The sequence below is a fragment of the Elaeis guineensis genome, chromosome 8, assembly GCF_000442705.2.
Source record: "Elaeis guineensis isolate ETL-2024a chromosome 8, EG11, whole genome shotgun sequence".
Taxonomy (NCBI): Eukaryota; Viridiplantae; Streptophyta; class Magnoliopsida; order Arecales; family Arecaceae; genus Elaeis; species Elaeis guineensis.
This window is the reverse complement of record NC_026000.2, coordinates 10,021,207-10,027,029: the sequence shown is the minus strand read 5'-3', so window position 1 is coordinate 10,027,029 and position 5,823 is coordinate 10,021,207.

Here is a 5,823-nt window from a genome sequence, read left to right as displayed (position 1 = left end):
GAGTTCACTGATGGTACAACCTCAGATTGTCGGCGTTCCAGGTTCGGGGGATGGATTTCTGTTAGGATTTGATGCCTCGAGATTCAGCCTACATTGAGCCCACAGCGAGGTTCGCGATGAAAAATGAAGTCCAACGAGATCAAGATCACCTGAAACGGAGCTCGGATGGAGGAGATACGAGCTTTCGAAGATGGCATAAAAACTGAGGCGGCGGAGGACCGCCGGCGACCGGCGGCGGACGGCAGCGGCGCGGCCGCAGGCGGCGGCGCGCGGGACGCGCGACCCAGGCAGGCGCGCGGCCCAGGCGCACGGCCCAGGCGCGCGCAGGCCCGCGCGCGCGGGCCGGCCCAGGCCAGCGGGCCTGCTGGCCCATGCCCGGTCCACCGTGGACTGGGTGGTCCACGGCGCGGTCTGTGGACCGCGTGGGCGTTTCCCACGCGTTTCTCGCGGTCCACGGCCCTATTTCGTGGACCGGAGCGCGATCCAACGGCCCAGGTGGCTCCCGGTCTTGATCCAACGGTCTGGAGGGGTTTTTGGCTTTGTTTAGGATTCCTAATCCTTCTCTAATCAAGGATTAAACCTAGTTTAAGCCTTTAAAAGGCCTGTGAGGCACAGAGAGGGGCTTAGGTTCGGTTTCTCGCCGCCGTATGAACCGTGGAGAGAGAGAAGGGCGAGGGCGCTGTGAGAGAAGGAGCAGGAGGCTCCTGGACAGCGGTCGCCAGGCTCTTCAGGGGTTCAGGGGGGTCTCCAAGAGAGAGAGAGCTTTTGTAAGGAAACTTTATGTGAGAGAGAATTGGGTGTACAAGGGTTGAGGGTGAGGTCTCCTCTTGTAAAATTTTCTTTTCATAGTGAAGTTTGCATGCCCCGTGGAGGCGAGCCCTTTTGTGGCTGATCCACGTATTTTGATTGTTTTTCCTTTTGTTTTGTTTTTTCTTTCTTCCTGCTGCATCGCGTGGTACTGAAAGGATCTTGGGAGGTGGTGTCTTGGCCAGACATCCACCCAACAAGTGGTATCAGAGCAAGGCGGTACAAGGATGCAGATTGCAGTTGTGGTGAGCAAGACTGAAGATGGAGAAAACAGGAACAATCAAGATGAAGATCAACCAGTTTGATGGTAAGAGCAATTTCTCCTTGTGGCAGGCAAGGGTGAAAGACGTGCTCATCCAATAGGGGTTGATCGAAGCTCTCTTGTGCGATGAGAAGCCGACCATCATGGAGGTGCGGGATTGGAAACGGCTACAGATGCATGCGGTGAGTACCATCCGCATGTACCTGACGGATGAGGTGGTGATCCATGTGCTGAGCGAGACTTCTCCGACGGTGCTGTGGTCGAAGCTCGAGGAGTTGTACATGGCGAAGTCTCTCACCAACACTCTTTTCCTCTGGAGGCAGTTTTACCAACTGCGGATGACTGAGGGACAGAGCGTGCAGGAGCATCTGAGCCACTTCCAGAAGATCCTCACCGACCTTCTCAGCATTGGCGAGAACGTTGAGGAGAAGACCAGGGCACTGGTTTTGCTGGCGTCGCTTCCTTCTTCATATGAATCCTTGGTGACTGCTCTTCTAGTGGGGAAGAGTACTATCAAGATGGACGAGGTCACCGCGGCGATACTCCAGAACGATGTTCTCAGGAGGGAGAACCCAGCTTCGAGCTCAGGTGTCGATAGCTCAGCTTTGATGACTTCTGGAGGTGCAGGAGGCGGTAGACGGAGCGACAGGAGATCGCGTCGAGGGCGGTCTAAGTCCAGGAGGGACTTGAGCAAAACCAGGTGTTACCGGTGTGAGGAGTTGGGGCATCTAGCCAGAGATTGCCCTCAACTGAAAAATCGGACGGTGGCTGCTGTAGCGACGGCCGGCAGTGATTCAGATGGAGATGTCCTGGAGATATCTGACGAGGTATCTACTTCTTCCCAGCAGTGGATATTAGATTCTGCATGCCCCTATCATGTATGTTGCAGAGAGGAGCAGTTTGACTCCCTGGAGAATAGTGAGAGCACTGTATATCTGCCGAATGGATCGAGCTGTGCGATCAGAGGCATTGGGACGGTCAGCTGGAAGACACATGACGGTGCAGTGAGGAGATTGGGGGAGGTCCGATACATACCTGATTTCAGGCGGAATCTTATCTCACTTAGCAGACTGGATTCGAAAGGCTACAGGACGGTTGCTGGTGGAGGAATCCTGAGGGTGCTACACGGCGATAGGATTGTGCTGGAGGGGAAGAAGGGGAGCAGAGGACATTATTACCTGGCAGGGAGCCCAGTGCGAGGTGGAGCATCGGGAGCCAGGTGGAGCCCAGAGCGAGGTGGAGCTCCAGGAGGCGGATCGGGCACGAGACAGGAGACTCGGGAGGACGAGAGGCGACGTCGCAAGGTAAGATTCCTATTGCCGCAGGATGATGCCCCGAGCAGGTCTCAGGTCAGGAGGAGCACAGCATACGACGGAGATGGGATCGAGCAGCCTGGCTCGACTCCCATGTTTGCCCATCCATGATCAGCAGGCGATTGCCCCAGGGCATGGGGGCGAGGAGATCCAGAAGCTCTCGGAGTTTGGAGGAGGCCGAATATCGAGTCGAGGTGAAGATTGTTAGGATTTGATGCCTCAAGATTCAGTCCACATTGAGCCCACAGCGAGGTTCGCGGTGAAAAATAGAGTCCAACGAGACCAAGATCACCTGAAACGGAGCTCGGATGGAGGAGATACGAGCTTTCGAAGATGGCACAAAAATCGAGGCGGCGGAGGACCGTCGGCGACCGGCGGCGGACGGCAGCGGCGCGGCCGCAGGCGGCGGCGCGCGGGACGCGCGACCCAGGCAGGCGCGCAGCCCAGGCGCGCGGCCCAGGCGCGCCCGGGCGCGCGGCCCAGGCCGGCCCAGGCCAGCGGGCCTGCTGGCCCATGCCCGGTCCACCGTGGACTGGGTGGTCCACGGCGCGGTCTGTGGACCGCGTGGGCGTTTCCCACGCGTTTCTCGCGGTCCACGGCCCTATTTCGTGGACCGGAGCGCGATCCAACGGCCCAGGTGGCTCCCGATCTTGATCCAACGGTCTGGAGGGGTTTTTGGCTTTGTTTAGGATTCCTAATCCTTCTCTAATCAAGGATTAAACCTAGTTTAAGCCTTTAAAAGGCCTGTGAGGCACAGAGAGGGGCTTAGGTTCGATTTCTCGCCGCCGTACGAACCGTGGAGAGAGAGAAGGGCGAGGGCGCTGTGAGAGAAGGAGCAGGAGGCTCCTGGACAGCGGTCGCCAGGCTCTTCAGGGGTTCAGGGGGGTCTCCAAGAGAGAGAGAGCTTTTGTAAGGAAACTTTATGTGAGAGAGAATTGGGTGTACAAGGGTTGAGGGTGAGGTCTCCTCTTGTAAAATTTTTTTTTCATAGTGAAGTTTGCATGCCCCGTGGAGGCGAGCCCTTTTGTGGCTGATCCACGTATTTTGATTGTTTTTCCTTTTGTTTTGTTTTTTCTTTCTTCCTGCTGCATCGCGTGGTACTGAAAGGATCTTGGGAGGTGGTGTCTTGGCCAGACATCCACCCAACAGTTTCCCTTCCAGGGTTTTCAGTTGGTAAGCTCTCGGTCCGTAGGCGTCGGCCACCTTGTAGGGTCCCTCCCAGTTCGGGGATAATTTTCCCTGATCCAAGGGTTTCGAGACCTCTGCCTTTCTCAAGACCAGGTCTCCAGGTCGAAAGAGCTTTGGCTTTACCCTGGCGTTGTAATATCGGGCCACCTTTTGTTGGTAAGAAGCCATACGAAGTTGTGCCTCACGTCGGAGCTCGGGCAAGAGGTCCAAGTCGGCCCTCCGACACTCGGAGTTCTCCGACTCTCGGTATTGTTCGACCCTAGTTGATGGCAATCCGATCTCCAGCGGGATCATGGCTTCCGTCCCATAGGCCAAGCTGAAAGGTGATTCTCCGGTCGGGAAACGGGGTGTTGTCCGGTACGCCCACAGGACGGAGTTCAGCTCTTCGACCCAGAGGCCCTTAGCTTCATTCAGTCGGGTTTTGAGCCCGTGCAATATGGTCCGGTTGGTCACCTCGACCTCGCCGTTGGACTGTGGATGTCCGACCGAGGTTAGTCGGTGCGTGATGCGAAACCTCACGCATAAGTCTCTGAAGTTCTGGTTGTCGAATTGTCGCCCATTGTCGGTAATGATGGTGCTTGGCAGTCCGAATCGAAAGATGATGGACTTCTGTACGAAGTCTTCCATCTTCCGCTCAGTGATTTGTGCTAAGGGTTCGGCTTCCACCCATTTAGTGAAATAGTCGATCGCGACAATGATGAATTTCCGTTGTCCGAATGCCGGGGGAAAATGTCTGAGTATGTCGATTCCCCACTGGGCGAAGGGCCACGGGGCGATGACCGGAGCGAGCTGGCTGGTGGGTCGGTGTTGTATGTTGGCATACTTCTGGCATGGCTCGCACCTCCGAACCAATTCAGCAACGTCCTTCTTTATAGTGGGCCAGTAGTAGCCTTGTCACAGGACTTTGTAAGCCAAGGACTTGCCCCGCAAGTGATCGCCACAGATTCCTTCATGTACCTCTCTGAGGGCATAGTCCGCGTCGGTCGGCCCCAAGCACTTCAGTAAGGGAAGAAAAAATGACCTTTTATACAATCGGCCGTCGATCATTACGTACTGGGAAGCCACCCACCGGAGTCGTTTGGCCTCCGCAGGGTCTTCGGGGGTAGATCCGTCGGTCAGGTAGTGAGCGATCGGGTCCATCCAGCTCAGCTCCGCCGCCAATTGCAGCACCTCTTCGGCCCGGTCGACGCTCGGTCGTTCAAGACTTTCCACGAACGTCCGGCCCAAGGCGCAGTAGTCGGACGTTGCGAGCCTAGAGAGCGCATCGGCCCGAGCATTTTTCGCTCTGGGGATGTGGGAGATCTCGAAGTATTCGAAGGGCGCCACGAGATCTTTTACTTTTTGGTGGTATTTGACCAGGGTCGGATCTCGTACTTCGAACTCGCCTTTGATCTGCCCCACGATCAGTTGGGAGTCGGAGAAGACTTTGAGTCGGTCAACCCTGAGCTCCAATGCTACTTTCAAACCCGCGACGAGCACCTCATACTCGGCCTGATTGTTGGAGGCCTTGAAGTCGAATCGGAGGGCGTGCTCAGTAACCACCCTCTCCGAGTTGGCGAGTAGGAAACCGGCCCCGCTCCCTTGAGCATTGGAAGCTCCGTCGATGTGCAACACCCAGGCCAAATCGAGGTCGCAGTCGGAGGTCCCGACCTTCGCGGGGCTTCCCTCCCCCGACGGTAGGTCGGTCGTCGGGCATTCGGCGATGAAGTCGGCCAGAACCTGAGCTTTGAGGGCGGGTCGTGGCCGGTATTGGATGTCGAACTTGCTCAGTCTTACAGCCCATTTCGCCAGCCATCCTGATGTGTCAGGGCGGTGCAAGATGGCTCTCAGGGGCTGGTCAGTGAGGACCGCGATTGCGTGTGCCTGGAAGTACGGACGGAGTCGCTGTGCCGAAATGACTAGAGCGAAAATCATTTTCTCTGCTTTCGAGTACCGAGTCTCAGCTTCATGGAGCACCTTGCTGACGTAATATATCGGTTGGTGGATCCGATTCTCGTTCTCTCGGATGAGCACCGAACTAATCGCCTCCGGGGATGTGGCTAGGTAAAGGTACAGGACCTCCCCGACCTCCGGTCTCACTAGGAGTGGCGGAGAGGCCAGGTACCTCTTCAGTTCCTCGAAGGCTTGCCTGCACTCGTCCGGCCAAGAAAACTGCTTGGCTTGTCGCAAGGTTTTGAAGAACGGGAGGCATCTCTCAGCCGACCGAGAAATGAATCGGCTGAGCGCGATGATCCTTCCGTTGAGCTGCTGCAC